The sequence below is a fragment of the Pinus tabuliformis genome, chromosome 3_2, assembly GCF_031772625.1.
Source record: "Pinus tabuliformis cultivar Carrire ecotype Pingquan chromosome 3_2, CPIR1, whole genome shotgun sequence".
Taxonomy (NCBI): domain Eukaryota; kingdom Viridiplantae; phylum Streptophyta; class Pinopsida; order Pinales; family Pinaceae; genus Pinus; species Pinus tabuliformis.
Genome location: NC_142302.1, coordinates 211,960,865 through 211,976,660, shown reverse-complemented (window position 1 = coordinate 211,976,660; position 15,796 = coordinate 211,960,865). Strand labels below are relative to the sequence as shown.

The 15,796-nt window shown below is 36.0% G+C and overlaps 1 pseudogene; it reads right to left on the bottom strand.

Annotated features, from left to right (window-relative positions):
* Positions 1–319: 319 nt before the first annotated feature.
* On the bottom strand, positions 320–15,039 carry LOC149180496 (elongation factor 1-alpha pseudogene; annotated as a pseudogene).
* Between the last annotated feature and the right edge of the window lie 757 nt (positions 15,040–15,796).

Sequence of the window (15,796 nt, the reverse complement as noted above, 5' to 3'; positions counted from 1 at the left end):
ACCAAGGAAATGAGTTTCATAGAAAATAAAAACTAAAAAATAAAAAATAATAATGAATACTCCGTACACATATCCAGTTTTACATATCAGCTAATTACCATTAAATTCTCAAAACTGGGCTTTAATATAATTCCAAATTTTCTCAATTCTTAGAAAAATGTCATGTACTTACGCCAATACAAACATTAAAAATAAACCAGTAATAGAAATTATTAATACCCTTCCTCCCTTAATCCAACTACATAGATTTCCTAGCAGTGTAGACAAACTGATGATTTCCCCGCAACTACGAAATCTTAAATCAACTTACCCTAAACCATTAAAAAGTATTTACTAGAAAATAATGTACCCTATGCCGCCGCCGATCAAGAACCCAATTTTGCATTTGAAAAACTAACTCTACTAACATACTATCAGGAAAATAGAGAAGCACACAAAATGCATCACGCATTCCTCCATTCCCAATCACTTTTTTGCATGCTGCCTTGGTGACCTTGGCACCACTAGGCTCCTTCATTTTAACAGCTTTCATCACTCCTACTGCAACCGTCTGACGCATGTCCCTCACTGCAAATGCAAAACGACCCAATGGAGGATACTCGGCGAAGGTTTTGACAACCATGGGTTTGGTTGGAATCATGTTGACAAACCCAGCATCTCCATTCTTAAGGAACTTGGGCTGTCAACCTTGGTCATGATCTCAGCAAACTCGATGGCAGTGTGGGAAGTGTGGCATAACCATTTCCAATCTGTCCTGGATGATTCATAATAATAACCTGTTGACAGCTTCCTTTGATGTATCGTTCTTGAATCAAATTCGACATAACCTCGCATGAGATCCTCAACAGCAACATTCTTAATGTTGAATCCCACATTTTCACCGGGAAATGCTTCCTTAAGCAACAGACTTAACTTCAGTGGTCAGCCCAGTGGGACCAAAGGTAACAATCGTACCTGGCTTTAAGATTCCACTTTCCACCACCAATCTTGTAAACATCCTGAAGAGACTTGTCTGAAGGACGCTTAGGCTCTGAAACCTGGTCAAGATCATCCAAGAGTGTTGGGCCCTTGTACCAATCAAGGTTGGTAGAACGGTCAATCATGTTGTCACCCTCAAAACTGGAGATGGGCACAAAAGGAATCTTGTCTGGGTTGTATCCAACCCTCTTCAAATAAGAAGATACTTACTTAACAATTTCATCATAAAGAACCTTAGAATTAAAACATCTTAACAAAATCGCATGGCTGAGTGACTCTGGAGAATCAGAAGCACCGAAGAACAGCCTCGCATCAAATCAAACAGACTCGCACAAGATGGAGAGGAAAAAACGAATTTAGCTCCGACATTTGCGGCTTACTTTGGTCGACAAAAAAGACTTGCATAGGTTTGGCAGTTAGAGGTCTGGTAATTTTTGGTGTTCCACAGACTTTGAACAGGCATGGACTTCCTATAGCTACTTTCGATCCATAAGTGTTATCCCTCAATGCACCGTCATAGCTGCAAGCCCGTCCCGTTTACAACCATAACACTTCTTAAATGAAATGATTATATCCTAAGTGGATAATTTTGGAATAATATGCCATTATAGAAAGACAGAGAGAACAAATTTGCATCACAAAAGAGAGAGCATGAAAATTTTCAATGTATATATTTTAACCAGTTGCATAATCGTAACGGTTATATCCTAAGTGATAACTTTGGAATATGCCATTATAGAAACACAGACACAGTACAAACTTGCATCACAAAATAGCAGGACAATTTTGAATGTATAGTTTTTAATAAGTTGCAGAGTCATGATACAGCGGTAATGTTTATACACTTAAATTTTAACAATTCCAAGTATGCAAATCCAGAATCATTTACAACCGTAGCCGGCCACCACAGCTACACTGTCGAAGATAAAATCAATGGTGAAGGGAGTAAACATATAAAGTGTCATGGTATCCTTTAATATTGCAACGATGTACCACCAAGAGGTTTGCTCCTACTCTAAGTGTCACTGCTTGGTACTTCTGACCTCCCCCAGTCTGCTGAAATGTCCTGTCCCTCGCCATAAATCTATTTTCAAAAATAATTACCTCAGTTGTTTAAGATCGCAAGGATAAGAGATGTTTAGATTGAGAATTATACATAAACACATATCTATAATGTAATCAAAATTTAACAAAATTGATAGCAACAACATCTAGTTGAACCATCTAACTTGCAGTTATTCCTATGCAGTTGGGTCAGTTATGGGATAGCCGGCGGAATGAGGGAAAAAATAAGAAAAATCGGTCTCTTTTCACGGGAGAGAAATGCATCAGATCACAACAAATTTAGAGTAGTGAGAAAAATTTTGGATGACAACCAGTATTACATATTAATTGAAAGTATCAACCTATCAAATTGTAAAGCATGATGCTATAAGTTGGCCTTGAATACCACCAACAATTCAGAGTTAGAAAAGTTTATCAATGAGATTAGGAAAGATGGTCATAAGTCTAAAATACCACATCAAAAATTTTGCCTAATCAAGTGTTTCCAAATTAATTTTTTAACTATAATAAAAAATACTTTATTTATTTCTAAAGTTTATCTTTAGGTTTTGCATAAGGTGAAGATAGACTAATAGTAATTAAACTACAAATTGATTGCTAGAATTCCGCTTGGGCCAAAGTATTAGTAGTTAAACTACAAATTGATTGCTAGAATTCTATTTGGGGGAGAACTAATGAGCATCAATTTCAAATTGTACCAAAATTTCCAAAAGTAAAACTTTACTAATTTGTACTAATAATTATATAAACATAGTTGACAAAATACTAAAACTTTAATATCCATAAATATTTAAGAAACAAAATACATTAAAATTGATGTATAATAAACTTTACATATATAAACTCTAAATATCTTTATAAATTTAAAATATTATTTTGGTTTGAATTTAATTATTAAAAAACAAACGAAATAATATTTCATATAATATGAAAATATAATCAAAATTCAAAATATGGTTCATTGATAACAATAAATATTACAACATTGATTTATTAGATTTTTATGTTAGATTTCTTGAAATTTCATGTTTAATCTTGATCTAAAAATAAATATACATGTATTAAAATTTATTCATATCCACTATTATAAAGTGGATATTATGATATTTTTATTTTTATTTTTAAATAATTTTTAAAATAAAATTTACATATAAGCCTCCTACTGTAAAACACTTTAGAGTGTTTGGAAGCAAATGTTTCATCAAAAGCACTGATGAAAAACTTGGTAAGTTCGAACCCAGAGCAGATGAAGGAATTCTTCTTGGTTATTCATCCAAAAGTAAAGGATACAATGTTATAATAATAAGACTTTGAAAAACTATTGAAAACATTGATGTTGTAATTGATGAAGCATGCAGAAATCCGGAACAAATGAAATCAACATAGGAATATGATAGTGAGGAAGTTGGGGAATGTTTTCCCGCATCAAATCAAAATGATATAGAAGAAGAAACCAATGAAGCACCAGAAGAAGATACAACAGACAGGGAAAAGACTCCATTCAGGTATGTTCAGAAGAATCATCTAGAATCTCAAATTCTAGGAGAAAAGGGGGTTGGTGTACAGACAAGAAGAACTCTTACAAGGACCTCAAGCTATCTAGCATTACTATCCTCCACCGAACCTCAGAATGTAAATGAAGCCTACAAAGATGAATGTTGGGTCAAGGCCATGAATGAAGAACTTGACCAAATTGAAAAGAATGATACTTGGGAGTTAGTTCATAGACCTCGTGATAAAAATGTTATAGGAACAAAATGGATATTTAAGAACAAGCTGAATGAAAATGGAGAAGTTATTAGAAACAAGGCCAGACTTGTTTGTAAAGGGTATGCTCAACAAGAAAGTATAGATTTTGAAGAAACTTTTGCACTTGTTGCCAGACTTGAAGCCATAAGGATGTTTTTTGGTCTTTCTAGTTTTCGAAAATTCAAAGTATATCAAATGGATGTAAAATCAACCTTCCTTAATGGAGATTTAAAAGAAGTTTATATTGAACAGCCAGAAAGATTCATTCTTGGAAATGATTCAAAACTCGTATGCAAGCTTAAAAAGGCTCTCTATTGTCCAAAACAGGCTCCAAGGGCTTGGTATTACCGCCTTGACAAGTATCTACAACAACAAGGTTTCACAAAAGGTTCTGCAGATAGTAATTTATATACAAAGGTTGAAAAGATAAACTACTAATTATTGTTGTTTATGTTGATGATATCATCTTTGGTAGCAATGAAGAATCCATGAATTATAATTTTGCTTCAGTAATGCAGCAAGAATTTGAAATGTCCTTACTTGGTGAACTTACTTATTTTCTTGGTCTACAAGTACAGCAAACAAAAGATGGTATCTTTCTTTCACAAACCAAATATCTCAAGCAGATCTTGAAGAAGTACGGAATGGAAGATTCTAATCTAGTATGTACTCCAATGATAACAGGATGCAGCCTCAGTTCTAAAGATGAATCACTAGCAGTAAACCAACCAACTTACAGATCTAAGATTGGAAATTTGCTTTATCTAACCAGTACCAGACCTGATATCATGCATGCAGTAGGAATTGTTGGAAGGTTCCAAGAAAATCCAAAGGAATCACATCTCTAGGCAGTCAAAATAATTTTCAAATATCTTCAAGGAACTCAGGACTTTGGACTATGGTATCCTAAAGATACAGACCTTACTATTCATGCATATACAGATGCAGATTGGGCAAGAAATATTGATGATCGAAAGAGCACTAGTGGAGGTGCATTCTATATGGGTTCTCGGTTAGTGTCATGGTTCAGCAAGAAACAAAGTTCGATTGCCTTATCTACAGCTGAAGCAGAATATGTGGTTGTTGCATCTTGCTGCACACAACTACTTTAGATGATGCAAACATTGCAAGACATTCATATCACATGCACTTCATCCATCTCAATTCTATGTGATAATACAAGTGCCATCATTATTTCAAAAAATCCTTTCATGCACTCCAAGACCAAGCACATACCCATTAAGTACCATTTTCTACGAGAACAAGTGCTTGAACAAAAGGTTAAGTTGGAGTATGTTCCCTCCAAAGAACAGGTTGTTGATATATTCACTAAACCACCTCCCAGAGAAACATTTGAATATCTCAAACAAAATCTGGGAGTAGTTGTTGCATCATCCTACTGTTAATCCAGTTTTCATAGGAAGGTTATTATATGCGGGTTTCATGAAGTATAGTCGTGAATACACGCAGTTTTTTGTGGCTGAAGGAGCGTATATGTTTTTCTGACAGAAAAACAGTGGGTCAGACTCTGATATGGGTGCTATGTCTAATATTGATGATTACAGTCTGACGATATTCTTTTTTCATTGATTTTTATCTTACTGGCAAAGATGCCTTGATGAATGACTTGTTGACAATGCACAAGTAGCACGAGTTCAAGGGGGCATTAGCCTTCACTCACATTCAGCATTGTTGGCATCATGGTTGCTGAGTTCATCTATGGCTTCAGATACTAATATCATTTGTTGCATAAGTCATGTAAAGATCTAAGGTGTGATATGACTTCTTTTGTCATGGTCTATATTTCAATGAGTCCTATTGGACATATGATGTAATTTTTATCCCCACTTTGCATGGGATGGATGATGTAATAATTGTTGTATTTTTGTCATGTATAAACAATTGGTATATCCCCACTTAGTTGGATGGATGAGTCAAATATGGTGTATCCCCACTTGGTTGGGTTTTTGATGTATGTATGAGTCATTGGTCATAGGGAGGTCATACTCACTTAGTTGAGTTATAGAGTCATGTTATTCTTTTGAAACATATCTCTACAGACTTGGCATGTACTCAAGGGGAGCATGGAAAACATAATGCATATCAAAGGGGGAGAATAACTTGGTCCGCCCTTTACCCTTGATGTTAAAGGGGGAGAGTATTTTGGTGTTTCTTGTTATCTCTAACAGTTTCTACAGCTTGCAATAATCAGCAACAGCATGGTTGCCATCAAGTCCAAAGGGGGAGATTGTTGGCATTATGATACAAGTGTTGTCCTTGATGGAAACTCACTCACAGGTCAGTTTAGTTTTGATGAAAGGCAACCCACAGTGTAACAGATCCATTCAGATGTAACAGGGCATTGGTACAGAAGAACAGGAAGATGGAACTAAAGTCTACTAATCAGAATGAAGAAGTTGAAGGTAAAGGATGGTGAAAAATAGTTTAAGATGTATACGCAGGTCCACTTAGTCAAAACAGTGTATACATGCAGGTCCACAGAACAAAAAGCGCATATATGTATACATGCACTCCCGCAAGAGGAAAAGCACGTACAGGTTGGAAAATCAAGGAATTTCAAGAGTAGAGAATACCAGGGGTCAATACCATGGTATTAGCCCACAATATTTAGCAGAGTAACAAGTATTTGATCCCGCCCAAGAATACCATGGGTCCTAAGTGGTTTTGGTCTGAGATATTGAGAAAGGCCTAAAACTATATAAGGAGGAGAAGATCATAAGGCCAAGGTGTGCAAGTGAAAAGGGTTTCTAAGGAATACTTCTATTTGAAGTATATTTTATGTTGTAGGGGCTATGTTCGTGAATTGATCTGAAATATTTTGTGCACCTTGAATTCAATGTTGGATCAAAATCATGAGACCTTAAATGACTTATCATTGAATGATCTGATATTGGTTGTGTTAGTGTCAGTATTTTCATACTGCCATCAATGATCAAAACTCCTCTTTTCATATTCATATTAGGGTCTCGCTCAGAAATTTTTGTCAATCCACCTAGGTCCTCATTCAAAAATTTACTCATTGATTGTAGCACTAGTCAAAAAATTCACTCACCTACACTCCATCTACCTCCCTTGACCTTTTCCCATGCCCATTCCTCTCATTTCCCTCTCCCAGGGTTTTAAGGACATTTTTCTTGGTTTCATGATCTCCATGGTTAAATCATCAACAAAACTTGTATCCCGATGCTCTTACACCTTCCCCTATCCTTAATATACCTTCCTAAACACTTCCCCTCACTCAATCCTTAAAATTCAAGTTTCCCTTACTTCCTAACATCCCTCCCTACCTCCCAAAATTTTCCTAAGAATTTAGAAGCCCCCTATCCCCTTTATTTCCCTTCATTCCTATAAATTTCCCAAATCCCTGTTTTGCCTATACTAAACCCTAATTTCCTCTCCCGCTGAGCTAGGGTTGGCCAAAGACATATGAGCAGAGGATGCCTAATGGAGGTCATTTAAGCAAGTATGGGGCCATTCCAACTCATAAACATCATGTCTCCATCATTTTTCAAGAAGTCCTTCCAAGGAACAAATCATTTGCCATGCACAGGGCCAGTTTTGTTTCAAAGTATGTTTCCAACCAAACAGAGATGAATATTTCAAAAGTGAGAGAGGTTTTTATCCATAATAGCCCAAGGATGAAAAACCTCCTTCAATTTTTACACAAGTGTTATGGTTTTAGATAAATTTCAAAAATACAGTTGCTACAAGAGAGTTGTTGCACTTCTAGAGCGGCCTTGGGAAAATGAATTTTTCTCCTAGTTGTATTGTCCAAATGACTTTATTTATGATTCAAGTGATAACTAGATAGATAGAGATTTCTAATGAGCTATCATGAGCTCAATTTGGATTTGAGGAAGACCTCCAAAAGTTTCCTGCTACCTCCCTCCATCCCTCTTGGCTGTGATCCTTTGGAGAGAGCCCTCTCCAACTTGGTAGGGCTAGCTACCACGTCAAAAGGTTAGTCTGTGGTTACCTCAACTGGACCCTTCCTCAGCCTTGGAGATTCGGAGGATTGATAAGAGGTTGGGCCAAATCTAATTGTGTACACCTGTTTTATTCTTTGAATGTCATGATCTGGGTTTGTCTGAAGTCCGGAATAACAGTGAAATTATGAGTTAATATTTGTATATCTGTATGTTGGTTCGCTTGGTGAAGTTGTATATACATGTCAGTTCGGCTCTTCCAAGTAACGTATGCAAAAGAAAAGTATGTTGTTCAGAGATGACTGATCTATTTAATCAGTATTGTTGCTTTACTGTTGTCTGTCAATGAAGTCTTCTTAGATATGAATGTAAAGCTGAATGCATAAGGAATTTGATATCTAATTGATTGATTGTATAAGTGAGAAAGATGAACTCTGCTATTGCCTGTGTAAGGCTTTGTAAATTGATAGTAGATGTTCAGTGTATGGCTGGTTGGCACATACTTGATTCAGAAGTTTTATGTTTCAGTAGTTTTGAAGGTATACACAGGTTTGATTAAAGGAAGTAGCGTATACACGAATGTTGTGTTCAGTAAAGTAGCGTATACATTTAGATGCATGATTTTTTAGGTTGCAGATGGTTATGAATGATGATGCAGGTTTCTGTGTTCAGCACAGTGTTCTGGTGACAGTGATCTGATTGTTCAGATTAACTGATTGTTGGTTGATGCAGTTTGAGTTTCAAAGTTTCTGATGGGTCCAGTATGAAAATTTGATGAAACGCGGCCTTCATGTGTATTGATGTGTACCAAGAACATCCAGTCTGAAAATTTAGGAAACATGGTCCCTGAAGGAAGAGAGAAGGTCGTAGCCTTTTGTACGTCGGCGCCTATGTACTAGTAAACACATTGGCTAGTAAAAGAGCTAGTGGGTTGTAGCTCCCTTCTAATAGAAGCTGGAAAATGAGAGAAGGTTGTAGCCTTCTGCAGGTGGGTGCCTGCGTACCGGTATGAGTCTGCACCAGTACAAGATTGTAAACATATTTTCTTATTATTAAAAGAAGACATAGATGACAGCAGCAGGTGGTTTTCACCCACATTAGGTTTCTACCTTAAATCTTGGTGTTCATGTGTGTTTCTTATGTGTGATGGTTTATTCTGTTTTTACTGCACTTTTTAATAAGTTATTGATGCACTGGTTAAAGATAAACACATGATAAATTAACTAAATCACAAGTTCTCTTGGTAGACGTTGGTTTCACTAATCACTGTAGTGTGTACACGCCAATTCACTTCACAGAAGTAGCGTATATAAATTTGTTTGAAAAATGAAAAATTATTGATCTGATAATACTGATTCACCCCCCCTCTTAGTATTATTTCCAACACTAGTAAGTATTTAATTATAATCAAATGTTGAAAATAAAAATTTCAATGGTTTTTTAAATAAAGTGGTTTTTGGAAATTATATCTTGTACCAAGAAATGGTTACCTCACTTCTGTGGAGATGTGAAACATGTGCTTTCTTAGATCAATATTGCAATTAATCAGGGAAGAGGGTTTGGTCTACTCAGAAAAGTTGTTCCCCCTTGTGACTTAATAAGATCTCTAACTTCCAGAATTGACTAAGAGTGGCCCCTTAATGTGGTGTTATATAGCCTTCATATTGATTGAAAGATTGAATATGAATTTCCTCCTCGGTAAATCTCCCTTTCAAAATGGTTAAATTGTTTGAAGCAGCCCACTTGCAAACAAAAAGATCAAAATGGGTTCCCCCTAGTTTGTCTTCTTCGTGTGACTACTAGTCCCTCGTTGGCTCATCCTATTCACTTCTGTGTAATATTAATTATTAGAGAAATTATTAAATTATAGTATGAATACAAAAACTAATCGAGAAAACAAGTTTATTTTTATGAGTACTATCAATGTATATGCACCATGCAATATTTCTTGACATGCCCACTAACACATATGCATTTCATTTTATTTCATTTCTAGCGTTAGCATACCTTAATTAGCTTTACATATAAAACTTAAATATATATATAAAAATTGAATGGTGAGAGAAGATTCAATAACTTTTCCCTTTCCATTCCTCTCAATAGCATGGATTTTGCACAACATAATTGATCCAATTCATGATGTATCTATGATTCACATGGTGGATCATTCATTTTGATTTTCTCATCAAGTATTCCTCCATGATGGTTGGGGAGGGCTAGCAAACATTTCAACACGTCATCCAACCACCTCTCCAATACTTTGTCAGCCATATAGATGTCCTCCTCTTGAACCCTTTCTCTACTAAGAAGTGTTTCAAGGGTACTAGAAGGCATTTCTTTTATCTATTGTGTAGTCCGTTCAAAAACCTTCCCCCTTTGATAGTGCTCTTATTTTTGGAAAGAAGTTTACATTCTAGGACACCAATACAAGTTGAGAGATCATTGGACACTTGTATTGCTACAATTATTCCATGTCCAACATCACTATGGACTTATGCATGACTTATCTCACATGGAATTTTAATCCCACAACAATAACTAAATGATTTCTTATCTAAATTCCCTTTAATATATATGAAACATCGTCTTATTAAATCCATACATGCATGATTACCAATCTCATCTCTGATATTTCTTGATCAATAGGTGTCTTTTGGAAGCTCACATACTCATTTTTCCAAACTCTTGATCAACATTTTTTTATCATTGGTCTTTTTCATAACATTGGTTCTCATATGCAATAGTATCATGAACATCTTCAACCACATCAATCATATTTAATCATCATTCCACACTCATGGCATTTGTAATAGTTTATTAATATTAACTAATATCTATATGTACTATCAATGTATATGCACCATGCAATGTTTCTTGACACACCCACTAGTGCATATGCATTTCATTTTATTGCATTTCTAGCATTACCATATCTTAATTAGCTTATAAAACTTAAAAAATATATAAATTGAATGGTGAGAGAAGATTTAATAACTTTTCCCTTTCAATTCCTCTCCATAGCATGGATTTTGCACAACATAATTGATTCAATTCATGATGTATCTATGATTCACATAGTGGATCATTCATTGTGATTTTCTCATCAAATAGCAAATTCACAACATGAGAAAACATTTATATTTGCTTTTGTTGTAAACATGCAATGTTACTTATATCCATAAATGAATGTTTAATGTGAGAAAATCCCCCTTATTAATATATCTCCCTTGTTATCCATGTTAACCAATGGTTGTTATAACAAATTCCTCAACATCTTATAACTTCCTATAGCATTTTTGCAGTGTCCTATGTTGTGTTGGACAGCTTGCTTTTTTGTCTTCAGTTGCCCTTTTATTCTATTTGATTATGGCAATAATCATCTACTTCTGTTTTGAGTTGTAATTCCAATTTTGCATCACTACTCCCTTTCCTAGAACAATTCTAGCCAAACCCAGCTTGACATTTTCTTATTTACGGCACAGGAGCAATGTAAGCTTCATTCAGTACCAACTTTTATTGGTCAATCATACCCCAATAAAACTCATCTTTCAACATTTCCAACACACCATGTCATTGTAATTATATCACAATATCTTATATGGATTCATTTGAAGTCCATTTTCTTTGCAATGAATACCAAGGATAAATACAATTATTATTTCATGTTCCTTATTAACACTTCCATTCTAGAAGTAACTACAATTGTTATGTCCTACTTTGATTTGTTTCCCTTTACACTGAGAATGCACTTGACATTTCTTATCTTTGTTTTATCATAGCACTTTTTATTTAATATTGAAATCAGCACCTTAATATGTCAGCATCCTCCAACAATTGAACCTACATACACACATATAGTTGTTGCATGGATAAAGTTAGCACTCATCGGTGTATCATAACATGGACTAATTACCTCTCGTGAATCCTTAACTCTGGCGATGCGATCATTGACTAACACCTGCAAGTTTTGGTATAACAGTAATTGTGATTCCTACAATTGGTATCAAAACACAGGTCATGATTTTGATACACACCTAGCTTATGTTGGGGGAGATTTTTATACAGATAAAGTAAGCACTCCCTGGTGTATCGTGACATGAACTAACTATCTCTTGTGAATCCTTAACTTTGGAAGTGTGATTAATGCATAACACTTGTTGGTTTTGGTGTAATGGAAATCATGATTCCAACAATATCCATGTTAAATTATCTATGAAGTTAAATTCTATCTACCAAGACAATCCATTCACTAAACTATTTTATTGCTCCATTCACAACTTCTCAATCAAGTACAAATTCATTAGATACTACACATTATTTACACATAAGTTACTTCACAATCTTTGTGTGAGTGCTTGCAATTCCAAGCATATGTACAAGTTACCACAAAGATGAATCAACCATCACGTTGTTCATCCATCACTTCCCATGCATATTCTATTTCCTTGGAAATTCTTTGTTATCATTTGATATCTCCATTGCCTCCTCCTTTGCAATCATGCTTTACAATCCTTCATTAATAAGATGTATTTCCATACCTGTAGAGGTTGAGGACTTACATCCTTCTAATGTATGATGATGTAATTTTTTATTGACAGTAACTTCTAGACTCCTTATCACTTTCACTATTATTATATTGTATATAATATCTAGTGACACTAACCAAGGCCACACATCTCTTTTATGCAAACCAATATACATATGCATAGTTAAATCAATGCATAACATTCTTTCTAGATAAGGCATAAGAAAACAATCTTAATCCTTTTTGTCTTCCTTATTAACTTATAATCGAATTTCCAAGGACCTCCACCATCAATCATTAACATAATGATATCAACCAAAATATTCTTGCATAATAAGAGCGTTTTTATGGTTTGCATTAGCCATCATTGATCCAATTATTCAACATGCTCGCTAATATTTACCTTAACATACCATGTTGTTATCCATCTAGTTATGCCTCAAATCCACTTTTGCAAGCATCGGTATCATGTTCATACTAGCATCTTTAGTCAATCTCACGTCTAGTGCACTCTTACGACCCCACACAACCATTTTCTCAAGTTTGGAGATTACGCATATCAATAGTTACATTAGATATCTTTTTTTGGGATTCAACTGCATTAAGTAATTCATTCATGTATGACCATTTCCATGAGAGGTAGTTGTAACTAACTAATTTCTCATAATTTTTTAATAGTCCACTTAGCACTCATTTCATCGGGTGATGCCCACAGGGGTGAAGAAGTGGGATTGAAACTAGTGAAATAAATCACATAGCGTCAATCATCACTTCCGAGGCTTGCACACGGTAACCATGACTTCCCGGGAGCTCACCCATCCCAGATCGCCTCTGGATCAAGCGTGCTTAACTGTGGAGTTTTCCCCACAATAAAGCCCACTTAGCTTGCTACCCCATTTGCAAAACCTTAGCAAGTATTGTGCCTCATGAACCATTCAAGTAGAGTTCCCTTCACTCTTTTGAATGAAGTCTTGGTTATCAGGTGTAAGCCTTGGGAGTGATGATTGACGCTATGTGATTTATTTCACTAGTTTCAATCCCACTTATTCACCCCTGTGAGCATCACCCGATGCAATGAGTGCTAATTGGACTATTCAAAGATCATGAGAAATTAGTCAGTTATGACTACCTCTCATGGAAATGGTCATACATGAATGACTTACTTAACGCAATTGAATCCCAAAAAATGATATCTAATATAATGCATTGCGAAAACCCCCAATAATAAATAGTTACATTATCCAATCAAGTCTAAAAATTATATTCCCACAATTTTAAAAGACAACCATATGCATCTTTTAATCACTTAAACCTTCTAGCTGCCATAGCAAGCTTAATCTAGTGTTCTAAGCTAAATTTATGGCTCTCTAAAATTACCACTACTATTGAATTTCTATGGTCTCTCTAGGCTCAATTGTGTGTGTGCACACACATTATTTTATTATTATTTTATAAATTTACAAAAAAAATATTACCTCGTGCTTATGTGGCATCATCATATCATCTTTGCTATGGCATGATGTGTACACTAATGTAGCACCAGTGTCCACATGTCAACCATTGATGTTGCAATGTCACCTTACCAACCTCCATGGTTCTTATAACTCAACTTCACCATGCCAAAACCTTAGGCCTTGTATTCCATGTGGCTTTTCCAGATTGGATTTTGGCACATAGCCAACTTTTTGCACTTCATCAAATTTGGGAAATTTCACAAATTCCATGATTTCCCTATAATTTTTACACAAATCAAACTCTCTAATTACATTTTTTTAAGAATGCCTCCTTACCAACGTATAAATTTATCAAAAACATTGTCTAGCCAATTTGAAACCTTGAATTTCTCAATTATGAACTTTACACACTTCTCTTTGATCTAGGTGGCTCCAGAAAGACACACAGGACAGAGGGTTATGAACGCTCGAAAATCAAAAGTGCTCAGAATGACTTCGAACTAGAACCAGAAGTATATCTCGTCTTCCTAATCACGGAGGTGCAAACGGTTCATCAATCCGAGTCCGCATGATGAAGTTATCGCGAAAAGAGTTGCCTTAGTTCCTTTGAAAAAACGAGTTTTTTCTCATAAAAATGGACTTAAAGCCTTTACAAGGCAAATCGCAGCGGGAATCGTGTAAAGGGCGGACTTTAAGACTCCCGATCAGCGATTTACGATATATGGGGTTGGAGAAGTTAAATCAGCGATGGAATGTCGGCATCGGCAGATCGGGTCGGTGAAACCCAAAGGCCAAGGACCAGGACCCCTGGGTGTAGCGAATGCGATTAGCGATCACCGATATCGGCGATTGGCATCGGTGTATCCCTCGATATGCAGGGCTATTGGCAGAAGCGATAGCAATAAGAAATTAGGCACAGACCCAATGGGCATTATAAGCCCGATTTGATAAAATTTGAGATCCGGTCTTTTATGTTTTGGTCGAATTTATCAGTTTTTTAGTGTATTTTTGTTTTAATAGGAAGAAGGCTATTTCGAGGATTTTGTTGCACCAGTCAATGCTTCTATGCAAATGGCTTCCATTATAAACAAAACTGACCTCTGAGCGGCTTTGATCCAAACGTGTTATAAAACACGATGGATGCAGAGAGCCAAGGGGGACGAAAAGGCTGCATGAGGGGAGCGTGGAAAGGCTGTGTAACAATGGGCGAGAGAAGTATGACAGAAAGCCCGAGAGGCTGCATGGAAAGGCTACGAGGAAGAGGCCAGAGATCCTGAATGCCAGAGAGATCTTGAAAGCCAGCGCAGCGCTTGAACCCCATGGAGCCACAGAGCTTGATCAATCCAGAGCGCAGATAGCCATAGAGTCGCAGTGCTTGAAATTCTGGCAGATCGCAGAGCTTCAGTGATAAGCCAGAGCGCTATAGGGCCAGATAGCCATAGAGCTGCAGAGAGAGAATTCCAAAGCAGTTATTCTTTTATGATCAATTCTTCTCTTTGTGATTGGTTCTGCTTCTTTTGATCGATTATTCTTTATGATCGATTATTCTTCTTTGATGAATTCTTCTTTGATTGATTCTTCTTTGTTTGATTCTTCTTGCAATCAATGTTGAGAAATCGATATTTAGCAAGCTTCAGCTTTTTATTGACAACTATGTGTCAGATGTCCACATTCTTGTGCGAGCAGCTATCTTCTTTCATCGATGCCTTGAGATCGATGGTCTGAGCAGCTTTAGCAGTGATACATCCACTTCTTCAGATGGCCCGTGGTGTGAGGTATATGGTTATTGTCCATGTACTTCTTCTTTTACATTATGATGCATGGATCCTTGATTGATATTGATGCAGGATCTTGTTTCTTACATGTTGTCATGATTCCTTGCTTCATGTTATGCGGAATCTTTTATGTGATGTCCTGGTTGTCATAACTCTTTATGTTATGTTTTGAGATCCCTTGTTGTATGTTGTTGGGATACTCTTGTTGTCGTCATGCATGTGTTTTGCATTGAGAACCCTTTTGTGCCATGTTGGCGGGATGCTCATCATGCATGTTTTTGTATCATACTAATAGGAGTCTTT